Source organism: Pinus tabuliformis, chromosome J (genome assembly GCF_031772625.1).
Source record: "Pinus tabuliformis cultivar Carrire ecotype Pingquan chromosome J, CPIR1, whole genome shotgun sequence".
Lineage (NCBI taxonomy): Eukaryota > Viridiplantae > Streptophyta > Pinopsida > Pinales > Pinaceae > Pinus > Pinus tabuliformis.
In genome coordinates, this window is record NC_142295.1 from 583210800 (window position 1) to 583218341 (window position 7542).

At 35.4% G+C, this 7542-nt stretch overlaps 1 pseudogene; it reads right to left on the reverse strand.

Annotated features, from left to right (window-relative positions):
• Positions 1-4984: 4984 nt before the first annotated feature.
• On the reverse strand, positions 4985-6300 carry LOC149228333 (two-pore potassium channel 3-like; annotated as a pseudogene).
• Between the last annotated feature and the right edge of the window lie 1242 nt (positions 6301-7542).

Genomic DNA, 7542 nt, shown 5'->3' on the forward strand with positions numbered 1-7542 from the left:
TTGGTCTAATATATCTTTTTAATGTTGTACCATCATCTTCCTGAGAAGTATGTGGTTCAACTTGTTTTTCAAAAGTTCTTGGCAACTCTTGAACTACCTGATTTATTAGAATGTCGTCAACAGCTTGTGGAACTTCAACAATTGGTTGTTCAACACCAGTTTGTACTTGAGGGGTGTTGTGAACAATAATCAATCTATCACTTGAAGTGGAAGGTTGAGATTCTGAATGATCCTTCTCAAAAACTATGTTCTTGGTTTGATCACTCCCACTGATCAAGTCATTTTCAAGAAACTTTGCATTTCTTGATTCCACAATCCTAGTGCTGTGAGATGGACAATAAAATATATAACCTTTAGACCTTTCAGCATATCCAATGAAATACCCACTAATGGTCCTTGGGTCCAGCTTCTTCTCTTGTGGATTATATATTCTTACTTCAGACGGGCTTCCCCAAATGCGCATATGTTTCAAACTCGATTTCCAACCTTTCCATAATTCAAATGGCATTTTAGGAACAACCTTGGTTGGAACTCAGTTTAATATATACACTGTCGTCTTAAGTGCTTCAGTCCACAAGGATTTAGGAAGAGTAGAGCTACTAAGCATACTTCACACCATGCCCAATAATGTTCGATTTTGTCTTTCCACTACACCGTTCTGGTCGGGTGAACCAGGCATGGTGTATTGGGCAACAATCCCATTCTCTTGAAGAAATTTTGCAAATGGCCCAGGTGTTTGTCCATCTTCTGTGTATCTACCATAATATTCTCCACCTTTATCTGATCTCACAATCTTAATTTGCTTTCTGCATTGTTTCTCTACTTCAACCTTAAAAATCTTAAAGGCATCTAATGCTTCGTTCTTTTTATGAAAGATGTAGAGATACATATATCATGAGTAATCATCTATAAAAGAGATGAAGTATCTCTGACCATGTGAGTCCATGTCTGGACTACATATATCAGTATGTATGATCTGTAATATGTCTGAACTCCTATTGGCACCTTTCTTTGACTTGTTGGTCTGCCTTCCCTTTATGCAGTCCACACAAGTCTCAAAATCAGTAAAATTCAGAGTATTAAGTACCACTTCATTTACCAATCTTTTAATTCTTTCTATGAAGATATGACCTATCTTCGGTGCCATAATTTAGAGGAATCTTCATTAATAACACATCTTTTAGTTCCAGTGTGAACATGCATTGAATCATAAGTGACATTGTTTTGTAAATTAATGTAGTAAAGACCATTAGACAAAATACCATTCCAAACACAATTAGATTTATAAAATAAACTGAAAGATATTTCTGAAAAGTTGAAGGAATATCCAAAAGGTATAAGTCTTGAAACTGAAATCAAGTTTCTAGAAAAACTTGAAACATAAAAGGTATTTTCTAATTCTAGAACAAAGCCACTACTTAAATTTAAATAGCATGTTCCTATAGCTTCCACATGCGAGCCCATCTTGTTTCCTGATAAGATGCTTTGCTCATTTCCCACTAGCTTCCTTAGGTTTTGCAAACCCTGCAAGAAATTCGAAATGTGAATTGTTGATCCAGAATCAATCCACCAGGTGTTAATATTGACATTAACCATATTAGATTCATAACAAACAAACGAGATTGGATTACCTTTGTCCGCAAGCCATTTCTGAAATTTGGCGCATCCCTTCTTTATATGTCTTTTCTTTCTACAGAAGAAACACTTGGAATCCTTCTTGATATCGGCTTCGGGACGTACTTTACCTTTCCCTTTCTTATTGGCTTGAGATTTTCCCTTTCCACGTGTTGCCAGCATTGCACTTTCTCCTAGTTCCATCGCCAGTCTCCCTTCCTCTTAAACACACATGGTCATGAGTTCATTAATTGACCATTTATCCTTGTGTGTGTTGTATGAGATTTTGAAGGGTCCGTATTGGTGCAGAAGGGTGTTCAAAATGTAGTTCACCATGAAAAACTCTGATATTTCAACCTCGAGTTTCTTTAATTGAGCCACAGTGTTGCTCATTTGCATGATGTGCTCGCGTACGCCTTTCACACTGGTGAGCCTTAGGGATGAGAACTTCATATTGGGGTACTTGCTAGTGCCTTGTCTGAAGTGACGAATTGATCATCAATGGCTTTCAGCAAGTCTCAGACCTTTTCATGCTGATCAACAGAACCACGAATATCAGCTGAAATTTTAGTCTTAACGAACATCATGCTTAGGCGATTAGATCGTTCCCATCGTTCATAAAGCGTGATGTCTGCTGCAGTGCTGGTATTAGTGAGTGCCAAGGGTTCATCTTTCCTAATAGCATAGTCTATGCACATCCACCCCAAATGAAGGAGAACTCTCTCCTTCCAGACTTATAGTTATCTCCTTTAAGTTCAGGGATATCACAACGAATTTCAAAGAAATTTGTAGGTTGTACAACTGCATAAAATTAAAGATCACATGCTTATGTTAAAATTCAGGCCTAAAAATAAAATTTCATATTTTACCAATGTAAATCATGCTTGAAAATTGAATCTAATGACATAAAAATTGTCTGTGGACTAAATTTTTAGTTCAAGCATATTCAATTATTCTTTATGATAGAATTTATCAAAATATTCACTTAATTCATAATTCTAAAGGGTATATCATGATTATAATTTGATATAAATTCTATCTTAGATTTGAACTTTATGATAAAACTATTAATTCATAATTCCTGTGAGTAAGTTATGAATATTTTATCCTAATTAATTATATAAATATAATAAAAATTCATATGGGATAAAATTTATTATATTTAGTATAATTAATTACAATTAATGTCTAAATACTCTTTATGTGATCCTAATCAATCATAACATATAATATTATTTAATTAGAGATGTTGTGGCTATTCTCTAATTAATTAAAAATTATATTGATCTTTAGACATTATTTCTTTTATGCATAAAAATTAGCTTGATATGAGAATAACAATAAATTGCATAAATAAAACTATAATATTTATGCATAACATTCAACGATGGGTCTCATATACTCATCCAAAATAACATGTAGTTATAGCAGAAATAATCAATTCATGCAAATTAAAAATGAGCATAATTAATAAATTTGCACAACAATTATCCAAATTGCATATAATTAAACCAAATAAATATTATAAGCATAAAAAAATTGAGCAAAAATTAGACATATTTCCAAATAAATGACTTAATTCAAAAAATCCTCTAAATATGGCATTGAGCCAAAGAGAGCATGTCTATAAACAACAACGCAGAGATAAAAAATGCTCTGATACCAAACGATAGCAAAATAACGATTCTATAATGCGGAATAAATACTTAAAAGAATCGAAAAAATTGAATACCCAAGAAATCATACCTTTGGCCATTGATGCTACTCACACTCCGATGTATTTCGTACACAACTGCCTAGATCTTTTACACCACCTCAACAACACTTTATGCTTTGCCGAGATTGGAAACCAACACCCTTCTAAATCTTTGCTTTGCCTGTATTGCGTGTCATGGAAATTGACGATGGAAGAGAAGATGGAAATCGCATAACGGATATCTGCAAGCCCAGCAAAATAGTGGCACGATATTGCCCTTAGAGAGACTAACAATTATCGCGATGTCAGAGCCAAATGGAACGGATGAAGTCTCACATGTGACCAGGGCAATTATTGGGCAACATGTGATATTAGGATTTGTCAAACGATCAAATGGGCATCAATAGAGAGTGGAAATTACATGGAAAAGTGTGGACATAAATCAGTTAGACCACATCAAACACGCACGCTACACCACACAGACATATATACAAATTCTCCACACACAAAACTAATGCTTCCCAATGAAAACAAAAGCCTGAAAGCAGCAACGCTAAAAAACCTATGGTCGGATAAAAAATAGAGCGAAAACTACAAAGCCCTTAGATTTACAAAAATTCACCAAAAACTATCATCCATGTGGCACTTCCAAGCTCTGCTCACTCTAATTTGATGGTGTAAGGACGAAGGAGATTGAATGAGTAAGCTTGGGGACCAAACAGAAGTATATATAGCCAAGCTTCCATCAAGCTTCTGTTAGCTATGTGTCAAGTGTTCCACAGAACATGGTAGATAACTGCAGAGGGAGTAATGGACCACTCCAGGAGCTCCCAACAAGAAATTAATTAACTGAAGATAGTTTTCGTAATTAATGGAATTGACGGCAGATGGTGCCCGTAATAAATCGGCAGCTGATGGTTTCCGTAATAATTGGCGGCCATAAAGGAGCTAACAAGTTCAACTAAATTCCCATATATCTAACCTCGATTGTACTTTCACCAGAATTACGAATCACTAGGGACAAATTTCACACTTAAATTTCGAGTGTCAAATTATTTGCACTACGCTGGGCCTTACAAAATTTGTCTGTCAAAAGTTAAGCTATAGAAAAGCCTAATCTTAACTCCAATGCTTCACGTGTTTGCAATAAATCTTTCAAGACGTTTTTCATTGCATCCTCTCCAGCATGTAGCATGCTCCAATCTTATGCTACTTTGCCAAATCTAAACTTATCCGTACTTTTCATGCCTTATTTTGTGCATCTTAGAACTCTCCCAAAAATTATATTGAGGTTCAGTGTAAGTTGCGCAGAGTTAAATGTTGCGATAATGTACAAATTGATCGAGGAGATGGTTCCAGGGGAAGCATCGATCCAAGCGTTGACCCACTAATTTTGATAAGGGTGCCTCATACGCTCAGCTACATTCCGATATAGATCTACTTCTTTCTCTTGACCACTACGGGAATATATATATATATATATATATATATATATATATATATATATATATACCCCAAGCTGTTGAATTACAATTTTATGCATCACTATTTAACTATTTCCCTAAAATCTATTATTTACTTGCCTGAATTGGGTTTCTGGTAAATTGGAAAAGCTTTCAAGAACAAATATGTTTTTATATTTCTGTTAATAACAAGTAATGCTTCTTTCTAAAGTCATACAGATTGTAGAAGAAGAAAAACTAGAAAATAAACCAAAAATAGACTTGCACGAGTCATAAAATTAAAAGGGACGAAAAGAATGGAAAGCGAACCTGACAAGCCATTGTTGTCAATATTTGCGGCCATCAAATCCTGAACCGTCATATCTCTTTACAACGCCCATTTTGCAACCAAACAGTAGCTACTATCAATCCTTGCTTCTGTCAAATGAAAAAATGCTCACGCAAAAGCAAGGTACTTACCAGAAGCCATATCGTTGCAAACAACTGAACTGTCAATGTCTTGAAGGCATGGTTCCGATAGCCAACGGTCATCACTGGCATCATCGACAAGTAGGAAGAATCTATCCATCCCAAACTCTCCACACGGTGCATCACTCTTACACCCAACACCAATACACAACACAATCACGTCGAGAGCAATTTGCACCCTCCATTTCTGATGTGAATCCTTCTTTTCTTGACATCAACAAAACAATTCTTCGCTATGTCATGGTAGCTTACATCGAGAGATTGGAGCAAGAAGTTCTTCTGCTTATCCCACAACGTATGATACCATTCCACTCAACAAAATATCAGTAAGCCCAAAACCAACAAACACAACAAGCACGGAAACAACATTGCTATTTTTCTCGTGGAAGTAATATCTTCATAACCGATCATGCACATCATCCCAATGCAAAAATAAAAGGAATGAAGGATGGAACGGGTTTCTTTTCTTGCAAAAAGATCCCTAATGAACCAATAAACGCCTATTGGGAACGAAAGATATATCAACAACCCCAAAATAGCCTACTTCAAGATAGAAGAAACCAATTTTAACTCCTGCCTCTTAAGGTTTTCTCTCACGTTACCCATTGTCGACATGGCAAGGGTAGTTCTTGAACTGTACAAATTCTTCCTCCCCCCTTTTTAAATGTGAATCCCGTAATCAATCAATTGATTTTAAATATTTATTACTATCATCAACAACTTCATTTAAGATGAACAAATCATTTTGTTTCACAGAACTCACTTGTCTTGTAGGCTTATTATCACAGACTTCCCCTGAGACTTCTTCATTGACTCTGGTTTGAATTCCAGACTCGCATCCTTCAAAGAATTCGACTCCCCGCGATCCGAAGACAAATTTTTTTCGCATACAAGCCTCTCTTTCCATGCCCCTGCATTCCTTAGGGCATAGGGGCTTGGAAAGGACAGAAGCATTGTCACTGGTTCTTCTTCCGACAAGCTAAAGAGCAAACTTTCTCCATGGCCAGACATGGAGGCTCTGTGCATAGGGCTCATATACACCAATAATGGTTCCTCCATGCTCGCATTCAACTGAATAGCCAATAGGGTGTCACTTTGGAAAAAAAACACATCCACCCAATCATTCAACCGAATCGCTGATAGGGTGTCAGTTGTAAAACATAACACCTCTACCCAACCTAGAACTGATTTTTTACAGTTCACCCTAAGCTGAGAATACTTGCCCAAGGATCAACAACCTCTTGTTGATATCTTCAATGGGTATTTAATTCTCTTCATTCATGATAAGGTTTCCTTTAGCGGCTTTTGTGGATCTTTTATCTACTTGGCTAGGATTTTCCCATAAAAACCTTGGTAGTAGGGTATATATTCATAATGAAAAATGAAAATTTAGTTGCTTTGAATTAAATTATTAGCAAAATAGTTTTTTTTTTTTTTCATATTGCTTCGGCTTATGCTTTGGCATATCTATCTACTCGTATATAAGAGTGCCGAACCAAAAAGCAAAAAAATTATATAAGCCCTTTATGAAGAGTTTATGCTAATATTCATATCTTTGTTCATTTATCAACGTAGAGATCTTCCAAATTCCCATATGCTCATAAGCCCCTTTTTAGATAAAGAATCAACATCTGTGTTCCTATCCATATAAATATATCAACAAGTGTATGCATATGACGTTTGTAAGTATCATTGAACTAATTAATAACAATCTTACAACTCCATAAACAATTTTAAGCTTATCGTACCCTACAAAGCCAAACAATAAACTAGATAGACCAGTTTTCTGTCATGAAAACCTCAATAATCATACCCTACAAAGCCAAACAATAAAACATATAGACCAGTTTTCTGTCCTGAAAACCTCAATAAAGCCAATGTTAGTGGATGTTGATGAAAATAAACCCTTCAAAAAAATATTTTGATGGAAAAATGCCATGACAATTAAGTCACAGTATATAGATGTTAACCGATAAAAACAAATCGTAAATTTCTGAAATTTAATTAATAAAAAATAAATTTATTTAAAAAAAATAAAATTAATAATAATGTAATCCATGAATAATTATTAAAGAATAAAGACTATATATATACAAAGAAGCATCTATCGGCATATTTGACGTTGCGTTGCTTGTGTCTAGATGTGTTCACGGGCATAATTGATGCTGCGTTGTTTGTGTCTAGATGTGTTCATGGCCGCTTCCTCCTTCGCTATTTCTTTGTGTGAGGGATCAAGAAGTATGGCTTCAAGCACCAAAAACTGGTTATACCAATGCCTTGCAAGATCTGGTGGCTGGATCC